The sequence below is a fragment of the Carassius carassius genome, chromosome 45 (genome assembly GCF_963082965.1).
Source record: "Carassius carassius chromosome 45, fCarCar2.1, whole genome shotgun sequence".
Lineage (NCBI taxonomy): Eukaryota > Metazoa > Chordata > Actinopteri > Cypriniformes > Cyprinidae > Carassius > Carassius carassius.
Window position 1 is genome coordinate 25,908,409 of NC_081799.1, and position 12,584 is coordinate 25,920,992.

The 12,584-nt window shown below is 35.0% G+C and overlaps 1 protein-coding gene across 1 annotated transcript in view; it reads left to right on the top strand.

Moving 5' to 3' along the window:
* LOC132127277 (bone morphogenetic protein receptor type-1B-like) overlaps positions 1–12,584 on the top strand; it is a 77,386-nt gene continuing 64,802 nt past the window's right edge. The window contains exons 1-2 of the mRNA XM_059539075.1: positions 1–76; positions 960–1,018. The gene's annotated coding sequence lies outside the window, so the exon portion shown is untranslated. The remainder of the gene's footprint in view (positions 77–959; positions 1,019–12,584) is intronic.

Below are 12,584 nucleotides of genomic sequence, written 5' to 3' on the forward strand. Positions count from 1 at the left end.
CGCCTGATGTTCGTGTGTGCAGCTCTCGAGGAGCTCAGGACGCTCTCTGACGGACTTTAGAGGATCGGGAATGAAGGTGAGGGTTTAGGCTTTAGTTCGCCGTGTTTGTCGATACTCTCTCCTTCGGTTTGTGAACCGCGAGCAGATTTAGGGTGTTTCGCGACTCATATTGACGAAAGTTTCTCGTGAATCTCGCTGCAGTATCTCATTCTCTCAAGCAGATGTCAGAGCTTCGTTTTAGTGGAAGCTGATATTTTAAGAAAAATGAAATAGGTCTGTTGTCATGAACGCAAAATAGCCTTTCAATCGAGTAAGACATTTAATTTAACTCATGCAATCTGCAGCACAAAACCAGTCATCAGTAACACAGGTATGTTTGTAGCAATACATTGTATGAGTCATTAGTAAAGATCATTTTGTTAATGTCCTACCGCAAATTGTTATTTTATGCATTGCTAAGAACTTCATTTGGACAACTTTAAAAGCGATTTTCTCAATATTTAGTTTTTTTGCATCCTCAGATTCCAGATTTTCAAATATTGTCCGATCATAACAAATCAATTTCAATGGAAAGATTATTTATCAATTAAAACAAAAACAAAAAACTGATACTCATGACTGGTTTTGTGTTCAAAGGACACATATGAATTTTAACCACGAGATGTTTTAATCCGTGTTGGGTTTTGTGTTAGTTAATTCTTGAATTAGCTACTTATGGATTTTCATGCGTGCGTATTTTGATTAGTAATGAAACCAAACACACAAAGCTCTCGTTGTTTAGGTTAGCAATTATTGGAAGTTTTTTGACATGTTGATGAATTGCGATTTGATTAGGGATGATTCCTGAAGTCGTTTTACTGGTTGTTTCTGTATTAAATGATATTGCATATCTCCCAGGGATATGATTTATTGTTCCTCATCAAGGTCTTACGAAATATTCTGTTTGACTGTTCTTGTAGATGTTGAGAGATCTGAACATCATAAATCCATAAGGAGCTTCATTCATCTGCAGACTGAGGTAAGACAATCGGTCAAAGACTTTAGCAAGCGATGCGAGACCAAACCGAAATGTGTTTTTCTGTGGCTGATGTTTTCATTTTCAATGTTGAATCTTTAGTTAAGTTTTGCTTGTTTAATGGCTGACATAATTGTGATGGTTGTGAATACAGCTTAAGGGTGAACACACACAAAATAGTTTACAGTAAATTTTTAAAGCTGAAATGTGTGATTAAGCTGTAGAATAAAAATAATAATGACTGTTATCAAAACAATTCCCCAGACAATCCCCTCGCCTGTCATTGGTCAATCATACAAGTAGCCCCTCCTCCAAACCCACGTCATTGTTTGAGTCAGAATTAACAATGTTTTTGATCAAATCAATGTTTTTGAAAGCATTTTTAAAGTAGCGCTGGTCAATGATTAATCACATCCGAAATAAAAGTTTTTATGTACATAATGTATGTGTGCACTGTTTATATTTATGTATATATAAATACACACATGCATGTATACATTTGAGACTTTTTTATATATTCAATCTTTTTATATATAATACAAATTATATGATTTTAAATATAAACATGTAAATACAGTTAAAAAAAATTTGCCCAGCACTAGTTTAAAGTGTAATTTGGGATGTGAGATTTTTTGGGTTCAGGGCTTGTGTTGGGAGTACTGGTTTGTTTACTGGAGTACTAGTTTGTTTACTGGAGTACTAGTTTGTTTACTGGTGTATTTGTTTGTTTGCTGGAGTACTAGTTTGTTTAATGGAGTACTAGTTTGTTTACTGGTGTATTTGTTTGTTTGCTGGAGTACTAGTTTGTTTAATGGAGTACTAGTTTGTTTACTGGAGTACTAGTTTGTTTACTGGAGTACTGGTTTGTTAACTGGAGTACTAGTTTGTTTACTGGAGTACTGGTTTGTTAACTGGAGTACTGGTTTGTTTACTGGAGTACTGGTTTGTTTACTGGAGTACTAGTTTGTTTACTGGAGTACTAGTTTGTTTACTGGTGTATTTGTTTGTTTGCTGGAGTACTAGTTTGTTTAATGGTGTACTAATTTGTTTACTGGAGTACTGGTTTGTTTACTGGAGTACTGGTTTGTTTACTGGTTTGTTTACTGGAGTACTGGTTTGTTTACTGGAGTACTGGTTTGTTTAATGGATTACTGGTTTGTTTACTGGAGTACTGGTTTGTTTACTGGAGTACTGGTTTTTGTTTACTGGAGTACTGGTTTGTTTACTGGAGTACTGGTTTGTTTAATGGATTACTGGTTTGTTTACTGGAGTACTGGTTTGTTTACTGGAGTACTGGTTTTTGTTTACTGGAGTACTGGTTTGTTTACTGGAGTACTGGTTTGTTTAATGGATTACTGGTTTGTTTACTGGAGTACTGGTTTGTTTACTGGAGTACTGGTTTGTTTAATGGATTACTGGTTTGTTTACTGGAGTACTGGTTTGTTTACTGGAGTACTGGTTTTTGTTTACTGGAGTACTGGTTTGTTTACTGGAGTACTGGTTTGTTTAATGGAGTACTGGTTTGTTTACTGGAGTACTGGTTTGTTTACTGGAGTACTAGTTTGTTTACTGGAGTACTGGTTTGTTTACTGGAGTACTAGTTTGTTTAATGGAGTACTGGTTTGTTTACTGGAGTACTGGTTTGTTTACTGGAGTACTGGTTTGTTTACTGGAGTACTAGTTTGTTTAATGGAGTACTGGTTTTTGTTTACTGGAGTACTGGTTTGTTTACTGGAGTACTGGTTTGTTTACTGGAGTACTAGTTTGTTTACTGGTGTATTTGTTTGTTTGCTGGAGTACTAGTTTGTTTAATGGTGTACTAATAGGGCTGGACGATTATGGCCTAAAATCAAAACCTCGATTAATTGAACATTTTACCTCGATTACGATTAATGAACGATTATTTTGTTTCGGTTTTGTTTTTTTGCCCTCATAGTTCACTGACAAGGTTTGTACTGTAAATATGATTGACTATCAGCAGTTATTTTATCTATGTTCATAAGATTTCTTACTAGGGTTGGGTATCGTTTGAATTTTATCGATTCAGATTCCGATTCTGTCTGCTTATCGATTCCTAGTTTCGATTCCAGTAAGATAAAAAAATCCAATATAAAAAAATTAAGTCAAACATTTTTACAAAGCATTCTGTTGCAGCTGAATAACATGAGCAAAAATCAGCAGCCTACAAAACACTGCAAGAGGAATTTTGCCTGTGATTAAAAAAATACCATAGCAAAAACAACTAGATTAATATAAATTTCAAATATTAAATTGTTAAAGACAAGTAAACAGTCAGTAATAAGATAGGAACAAACAAATCAAATAGCAATATCATAAATAAATACATACAACAACAAAAAATTTCAGGTACAGAAACTAATTAAAAGTTTAAAAACATTGCATAGTTTTTGTTTTATAAATAGAATAAAGATTAATCAAGTAAAGTTATTAAATATATTCAGTCAAGATCAGTGAATGATTTTCTTTTGTTCTTTGATTAACATTAATGACAGGCAGCGCGTTTATTAGGCTGTTGTCTCTTTAATCAAAAATACTGCACATGTGTTTTCTTTCTCATCTGTTTATGAATCTGTTCACGTAAGACAAAAACGGCTGCGTTTATGATGATATACTGATGTAGTTTTCTGTATCGTAGTTTCGACTCGGAACAACCTTTTCTACAGTGAAAATACACAGAACAGTCCGAGAACGGACACAAACCGGGAACCCGCAGCGCGACCGCCGACCGCTGCTCTCTATGCAAGCGCTTGTACTTCATGTGCGCTGCACACAAACATGCTATAATACGTTTTGAGATTCTAAGATACTTTAGTGATAAATCACAGGACAGCGCTGACAACTAGTTTCTGCGTTCCTCTGTGCACGCGGTCTTCATAGCTACTGTTTATATGAGTGTTCGTGCCACAGTGCAGCTGCGCGAACATGGTAGCTCGATGTAAGAATACACATCCGAATCATCTAATCGCTTGAATGTCCAAACCATAAAACAAATACAACTGACAAAGTTTAGTGAAGATGCAAGGCTCACCGCTCACGCGCCATCAGTATGTGTTGAACCGGCTTTCACCTCCGTGTTTTGCTTTTATGCCACTGACAGGCAGAGTCATGTGGCTACACACGCACTAGTATGCTTTTAAGGGGGAAGTTTTAACAGGATTAAAAAACCGAGATAACCGACATGGGAAAATTACGTCGGTTAGAGGTTATGAATTGTTTTGATTATTTTTCGATTAATCGTCCAGCCCTATGTACTAATTTGTTTACTGGAGTACTGGTTTGTTTACTGGAGTACTGGTTTGTTTAGTGGAGTACTGGTTTGTTTAGTGGAGTACTGGTTTGTTTACTGGAGTACTGGTTTGTTTACTGGAGTACTGGTTTGTTTACTGGAGTACTAGTTTGTTTACTGGAGTACTGGTTTGTTTACTGGAGTACTAGTTTGTTTACTGGAGTACTGGTTTGTTTTATGGAGTACTGGTTTGTTTAATGGAGTACTGGTTTGTTTACTGGAGTACTGGTTTGTTTACTGGAGCACTGGTTTGTTTACTGGAGCACTGGTTTTTGTTTACTGGAGTACTGGTTTTTGTTTACTGGAGTACTGGTTTTTGTTTACTGGAGTACTGGTTTTTGTTTACTGGAGTACTGGTTTTTGTTTACTGGAGTACTGGTTTGTTTAATGGAGTACTGGTTTGTTAACTGGAGTACTGGTTTGTTAACTGGAGTACTGGTTTGTTTACTGGAGTACTGGTTTTTGTTTACTGGAGTACTGGTTTTTGTTTACTGGAGTACTGGTTTTTGTTTACTGGAGTACTGGTTTTTGTTTACTGGAGTACTAGTTTGTTTACTGGAGTACTGGTTTGTTTAATGGAGTACTGGTTTGTTTACTGGAGTACTAGTTTGTTTAATGGAGTACTGGTTTGTTTACTGGAGTACTAGTTTGTTTAATGGAGTACTGGTTTGTTTACTGGAGTACTGGTTTGTTTACTGGAGTACTGGTTTGTTTACTGGAGTACTGGTTTTTGTTTACTGGAGTACTGGTTTTTGTTTACTGGAGTACTGGTTTGTTTACTGGAGTACTAGTTTGTTTACTGGAGTACTGGTTTGTTTAATGGAGTACTGGTTTGTTTACTGGAGTACTAGTTTGTTTAATGGAGTACTGGTTTGTTTACTGGAGTACTGGTTTGTTTACTGGAGTACTGGTTTTTGTTTACTGGAGTACTGGTTTTTGTTTACTGGAGTACTGGTTTGTTTACTGGAGTACTAGTTTGTTTACTGGAGTACTGGTTTGTTTAATGGAGTACTGGTTTGTTTACTGGAGTACTAGTTTGTTTAATGGAGTACTGGTTTGTTTAATGGAGTACTGGTTTGTTTAATGGAGTACTGGTTTGTTTAATGGAGTACTGGTTTGTTTAATGGAGTACTGGTTTGTTTAATGGAGTACTGGTTTGTTTAATGGAGTACTGGTTTGTTTACTGGAGTACTGGTTTGTTTACTGGAGTACTGGTTTGTTTACTGGAGTACTAGTTTGTTTACTGGAGTACTAGTTTGTTTACTGGAGTACTGGTTTGTTTACTGGAGTACTAGTTTGTTTACTGGAGTACTAGTTTGTTTACTGGAGTACTAGTTTGTTTACTGGAGTACTGGTTTGTTTACTGGAGTACTGGTTTGTTTAATGGAGTACTGGTTTGTTTAATGGAGTACTGGTTTGTTTACTGGAGTACTGGTTTGTTTACTGGAGTACTAGTTTGTTTACTGGAGTACTGGTTTGTTTACTGGAGTACTAGTTTGTTTACTGGAGTACTAGTTTGTTTACTGGAGTACTAGTTTGTTTACTGGAGTACTGGTTTGTTAACTGTTAACTTGTTTGTTAGCTATCCCCTCTGTAATTATCACAGAGCGGCCCTCAATTTTAAGCTCTTTTCAGTCAATATCCTTTAATGATCTTATAAAGATAGTTTGTATGATGAAACCTTCTCAAAGTCCGGCGGATATTTTGCCTGCTTCTGTGGTCATGGAAACTATTACATCCATTGGTCCATGTTTGGTCTCAATTGTTAACCTTTCGCTAAAGTTGGGCCAGGTCCCTAGGTGTTTTAAACACGCTGTTGTTCAACCGCTTTTAAAAAAGTGTAATCTTGATGTTACATCGTTGAACAACTATAGGCCTATCTCTTAGTTGCCCTTCATTTCTAAAATCCTGGAAAAGGTTGTGGCAATGCAGTTGAATGATATTTTGGATACTCATAATATTTATGACAAATTTCAATCAGGCTTTCACAAAAATCATTCTACTGAAACCGCCTTACTCAGGGTATCAAATGACATTTTGATGGCCACAGATGTAGTGGGAATGTTCCGTGTTGGTTATGTTAGATCTTAGCGCAGCGTTTGAAACGGTGGATCACTGCACTCTGATTAATAGATTACGCTGTTTAGTAGGTATCTCGGGTTCGGCTCTGGATTGGTTTTCATTTTATCTGTCCGATAGGTCTTTTTCGGTATCTGTTGGATCCTTTATGTCCGATTCTGTACTTTTGTCCTGTGGTGTGCCTCAAGGTTCTGTGCTGGGCCCTTTGTTATTTAACTTTTATATGCTTCCTCTTGGACAGATTATGAATAGTTTTAAAATAATATCTTATCATTTATATGCAGATGACATTCAGTTATTTATTTCGTTTAGACCTGATAGTCTAGATAAAATGTCAGTTCTACAGGATTGTTTAGTCTCTATTAATAAATAAATGGCAAACAATTTTTTCAACTTAATAAGGATAAAACTGAAATGATGATCTTTGCTCCTGACAATATTATACCTAGGATTAAGCAGGTTTTGGGGGTTTCAGCCACTTCAGATTGTAGTGAAATAAGAAATCTAGGTGTCTTTCTGGATAGAGCCATATGTTTTAACAGTCATATAAAGTCTGTAGTTCGCTCATGTTTTTTCCATCTTAGGAACATTGCTCAGATTAGATCGGTGGTCTCAAGAAAAGAGATGGAGATGCTTGTTCATGCCTTCATCTCATCACGTTTGGACTATTGCAATGTTCTGTATACTTTTAAATAAGTCTTCTATGGAGCGACTACAAGTTGTACAAAATGCAGCTGCAAGGCTGTTGACTGGTACCAGTAAGTGGTCTCATATAAGACCAGTTCTCAAGGACCTTCATTGGCTCCCAGTTGAATTCAGAGTGCAGTTTAAAATTTTAGTTATCACTTATAGAGCCTTGCATGGTCAGGCACCTCTCTATATTCAGGATCTTTTACATAAACATTCACCGGGTCGGCTCTTACGGTCTTCTGGTCTGGACCTTTTAATTGTCCCTAGAACACGTCTTAAGACTAAAGGTGATCGTGCTTTTTGTACTGTGGCACCGAGGCTCTGGAACACCGAGGCTTCATTTTTCAATTTGTATATTGTCATTCCTTGTCTACTTATTTGTATTTTTTGTATTTTTATATTCTTTTATTATGTGTTTTATGTTCTGTCGCTGTCATTCTGTTGTACTGCGGAGCTTCTGTCACGAAAACAAATTCCTCGTATGTGTAAACATACCTGGCAATAAAGCTCATTCTGATTCTGATTCTGATTTACTGGAGTACTGGTTTGTTTATTGGAGTACTAGTCAGTTTTTTTACTGAATGCTGTGCAGTATGTCTCTTTATACTGTATGCATTGATAAACAGAGGTGAATAAGACTTGTTTGAGAGCTGTAATATGACTGTGTAGCAGCTGATGAATTCATCATCCTCGTCCTTGGATCTGATCTGATCTGATCTCATGGCTTTTGGCCGTCCAGTGAATCAGTCTTTAATCGTTGCGTGTGTGTTGTGATATTGGTGAGTATCGTGTGTCTGATAAGCGGTTCTTTGGGAGCGTGTCACAGGAGTCATTTATACTGCGGCGTAATGAGAGAAAGCCATTACAGGCCTGATGTGTGTTTTGGGTGGGATTTCTAAAAGCCTGCGTGTGGGAAAGTGCTCGTTTTGTTTGTGTGGTCTGGCTTTGGTGGCCGTAGGCTTTTTTGAATTAAACCCAGCGGGCCGGCGCTGTTTTACTGCTTTTATTTCACCGTGGTGTCGTTCGGTGTGAAAACGTGCCACGATGATGTTACGTCATCACAGGTCACGGTCACTTGAGGTTGATCATTATGGGTTTTAATGGCTGATTCCAATGTTAAAAGAGCAGGTTGGCAATATAAAGATGATATTTATCACAAAATAAACTCAGTGTAGGGGTGCACTGTTTGAGTGAAAAAGTAAAAATGTTAAATGAAATTTCTTTTTTTTTTAAAGCTCTCTTTTTGTGTGCACAATTTGGCCTACTTTTTGTGATTTATGTGATATGAATGTAATTTATGTAAAAACAAGTAATAATTATATGATATAATCATGTAAAAAAAATAAAAAAAATATATATATAATGAAAGTAATAATTATGATATAATCATTGTTAAAAAATAATACAAAAATTTACATTTTAACTTAATTTATTAGTTTAACATATTAATATAATTAATTAATATAGAGTTTTTTGTTTTTATTTTTATGGCTTCTGTGCTTGTTTGTAGGGCTGCACAATTTGGGCAAAAAAATTATCTATATGTGAATACATAATAAATGTAATTATTATATAAAGTATTATTAATAAATAATATTTATTATTAATGTTATTATTAAAATATGAAACAATAAAACTGTTTTAAACTTTTGTTTGATTGTATAATTTTTTATCACATAATACATTTTATAATTAAGTTTAATTGATTAATTGTATTAATATTTAAATGTATGAATACATTTAAATTATTTTAACGTGGCATTTTAATTTACACGCAGAATGTAAATGAACACTTATTTACACAATGTTTACATTTATGGAAAAAATATCTACAATATTTAAATATAATTTTATTACCCAACATTTTCAAAAAAAAAAAAGTGCGTTATATTTAGAATAATATTGAAAAACCATTCAGAGTAGGGCTGCACGATATTGGGAAAAAATGACATTGCGGTATTTTATTATTCTGCGATATATATAGCGATATGAAATCTAATCTAATTTTTTTCTTAAAAACAAAAATGGGGTGAGCACACTTACATTTTCATTTTAAATGATTTAAACATCGACACCATCGTGTCAATTGATTAATATGCGCGAGGGAGAGAGAGCAAGACGGCGCTCGTGTTGTTTGAAGACAGCGCTCGTGTTGTTTGGGGCTCGCGCGCGCTCTCTCTCTCTCGCGCTCTCTCTCTCTCTCTTGCGTGCTCTCTCTCTCTCTCTCTTGCGCGCTCTCTCTCTCTCTCTCTCGCTCTCTCGCGCGCTCTCTCTCTCGTTATATTTAGAATAATATTGAAAAACCATTCAGAGTAGGGCTGCACGATATTGGGAAAAAAATGACATTGCGATATTTTTTTTTCTGCGATATATATTGCCATATGAAATCTAATAAAAATTTTTCTTAAAAACAAAAAATGGGGTGAGCACACTTACAGTCTCATTTTAAATGATTTAAACATTGACACCATCATGTCAATTGATTAATATGCGCGAGGGAGAGAGAGCAAGACAGCGCTCGTGTTGTTTGGGGCTCGCGCACTCTCTCTCTCTCTTGCGCGCTCTCTCTCTCTCTCTTTCTTGCGCGCTCTCTCTCTCTCTCTCTTGCGCGCTCTCTCTCTCTCTCTCTTGCGCGCTCTCTCTCTCTCTCCGCGAATCACATTCGTCAAGGGCCGGGGAGCAGCTGGCCCGTACAGTTCATGAATAACGGATCAACTACGACAGCCTACATCGCACATCCTGCGATGTGACTATTGTGGATTCGTACATCGCGATATCGATGCTTAAACGACACATCGTGCAGCCCTAATTCAGAGATTTATAAACGTGGAGCAAAATATTAAAATCCACTCTAAAACAAACAGACAACCAATGTAGTGAGAAAGAAAGAAAAGGATTAGCTTTAGAAAACAAACGCAGCTGGAAAAAAAGCAAGCTTTGACAACTGAATTTATTTATTGGTCAAACTTTAAGCCATCATCAAAAATGAAACCACGTTTTTTTACCCATGATTTCAAACACAGAGACAACCCTCTCAAATCCAGTTTCAGGGAATTTAAAAATTCAGATGGACTAAAACCTATAATTTCAGTTTTCTTTTCATTAAAGAATAAAAAATTTAAGGAAAGCCAAGCCTTTACATCTGCCAAACTAATAAGAGACTCAAGACCCACAGAATTTAGTTTGACAGGCAAATAAACCTGAGTGTCATCTGTATAACAGTGAAATGACAAACTGTGTTTTCTAAAAATCGAGCCAAGAGAGAGAATACAGTATAGAGGGAAAAAAGCAAAGGAGCCAAAATAGAACCCTGAGGAACCCCACAATGCAAAAAAAACATTACTCGAGTAATGTTCACCCATCTTGACTGAAAACTCCTATTTGCAAAATATGATTTAAACCAATCTAGAGCAACACCTCTTAAACCAACACAATGTTCTGATGTCTTCAGTTGAACGTGTGCAATTATGACTGATGATGAAAATCTCGTTGTATTGAGTATTATCTGATTATTTAGCATGATCAGTTTAACACTAACTAGCCATCTGTCTCTCAGAATGAAATCTTTTTTGCAAGACTCTTCAGCGTGGTGTGATTTGCAGCAGTGACATGTTTGTTCCTGTAGTCTCTTATCTCATTAAAACCGTCAGTTTTGTTTCCCAACATCTTTCAGACGTTTAATGTGGCTACTGTGTGCGTGGACGCTGCAGAACACTGCGCCTTTGTGCTCTGAATCTGGATACCCCAAGGGCTTCTGGGAGAATTTAACAAGCTTCTGATGTTCCTGGAGAACAGAGGTGTGTGAGATTCCTTCATCAAGGTGCATTTCCAGCCTGGAGTTTAGAGTCCGAATAATGAGCTCAGATCGTTCTCAGAAACATGATGTGAACTTCAAGACCTTCAAGATCATTTACACATAAGATTGGCATAAAAATGTGGCATGATGTGAAAATTCAGCACAAAAATGACCATTACTTAATATTTCTTACACTACCAGTTAAAAGTTTTTGAACAGTAAGATTTTTAATTTTTCAAAGAATTCTCTTCTGCTCGCCAAGCCAAAATATTTCACAATATTACTGATTTTGCTGTATTTATTTACAGTAAAAACATCAATATTGTGAAATATTTTTCTATTTAAAAAATCTGTTTTCTATGAGAGTATTTGTTAAAGTCTAATTTATTTCTGTGATGCACAGCTGTATTTTCAGCATCATTCCTCCAGTCACATGATCTTCAGAAATCAGAATAATATGCTGAAAATACAGCTGCACATCACAGAAATAAATTACACTTTAACAGAGATTCACACAGAAAACAGCTGTTTTACATGTCAATAATATTTCACAATTTTATACCATATTTTTATAAAATGATGCAGCCTTGGCGAGCGGAAGAAAATTTCAAGTCTTAATTTAATTGAATTATCAACATAATTCTCTATATTGTGAGTGATATGGTTAGCAGAAGTATGAAACGAGTATAGTGTGTATGTTTGTTGTGGTTCAGGTCTGCGTCTGTCTGCAGTCTGAGCTGCATTAGCCGACCTTTGACCTCGTCGTCTGCTCGTGTAATTACAGGAAGTGGGCGTGGCCAATGAGAACAGGGGATTGTGGGTGAGCATTAATGAGCACAGAGGTGGCAATGTTGCTGAAAGGGAGAACAGAAGTTATTATTAGTTTAGTGTTTTCTGCATGATTCATAACTAAATGTTTACATTATGTGAAGAAAATGTATGCAGTGTTTGGAAAATCCATCACCGGGATTTTAGAATCTTGTTCAATGGTTGCCAGGATGTTGCTACACTGTTGCTAAATTGTTAACTGGATGGTTGCTATTCAGTTTGTTACTGTCTCCCAGTGAAATGAGTCCATGTTAATATTTCATCAGCAGAAAAGTAGTTTTCAGAAATTGGTTACATTTTATAGAATGGTTATATTAATATATAAGTCCATTGTAGTGCAAAAAGTAGTGTTTAAATATTATTTTTTATATTATTCCGTTATAATGTATTAGTATTACATATATGTAACTTATAAATGTTTTTATAATATTTTTATAAATGTAATATTACTAATATTAAAACAAATAAAGAAATTAAAGTAATTAAATATTTAATTAAAAGTAAATTATTTACTATTATTATTATTATTATTACTGTTCAATAATAATCTAATATGTAATATGTATGATGTTTTTTGGGAAAATATTTAATACAATTTAAAATAAAAATCACCTAAAACTAAATAAATATCTAATTTAATAAAATAATATATTATGTAATATTATTTTATAATATAACAATATTTAATATAAATATTCTACATTTTATTAATATTTAATAGTATTTATATGTAATAATTATTCAATTATAAAATGAAAATGTTCGTTTTTATTAACCAATATACTACCTAAAAATAATCAATAATATTGGCCTATTTAAATTTTTTAATTCTTTATAATAGCTCACACTGATGAATCCTGAGACGGGAG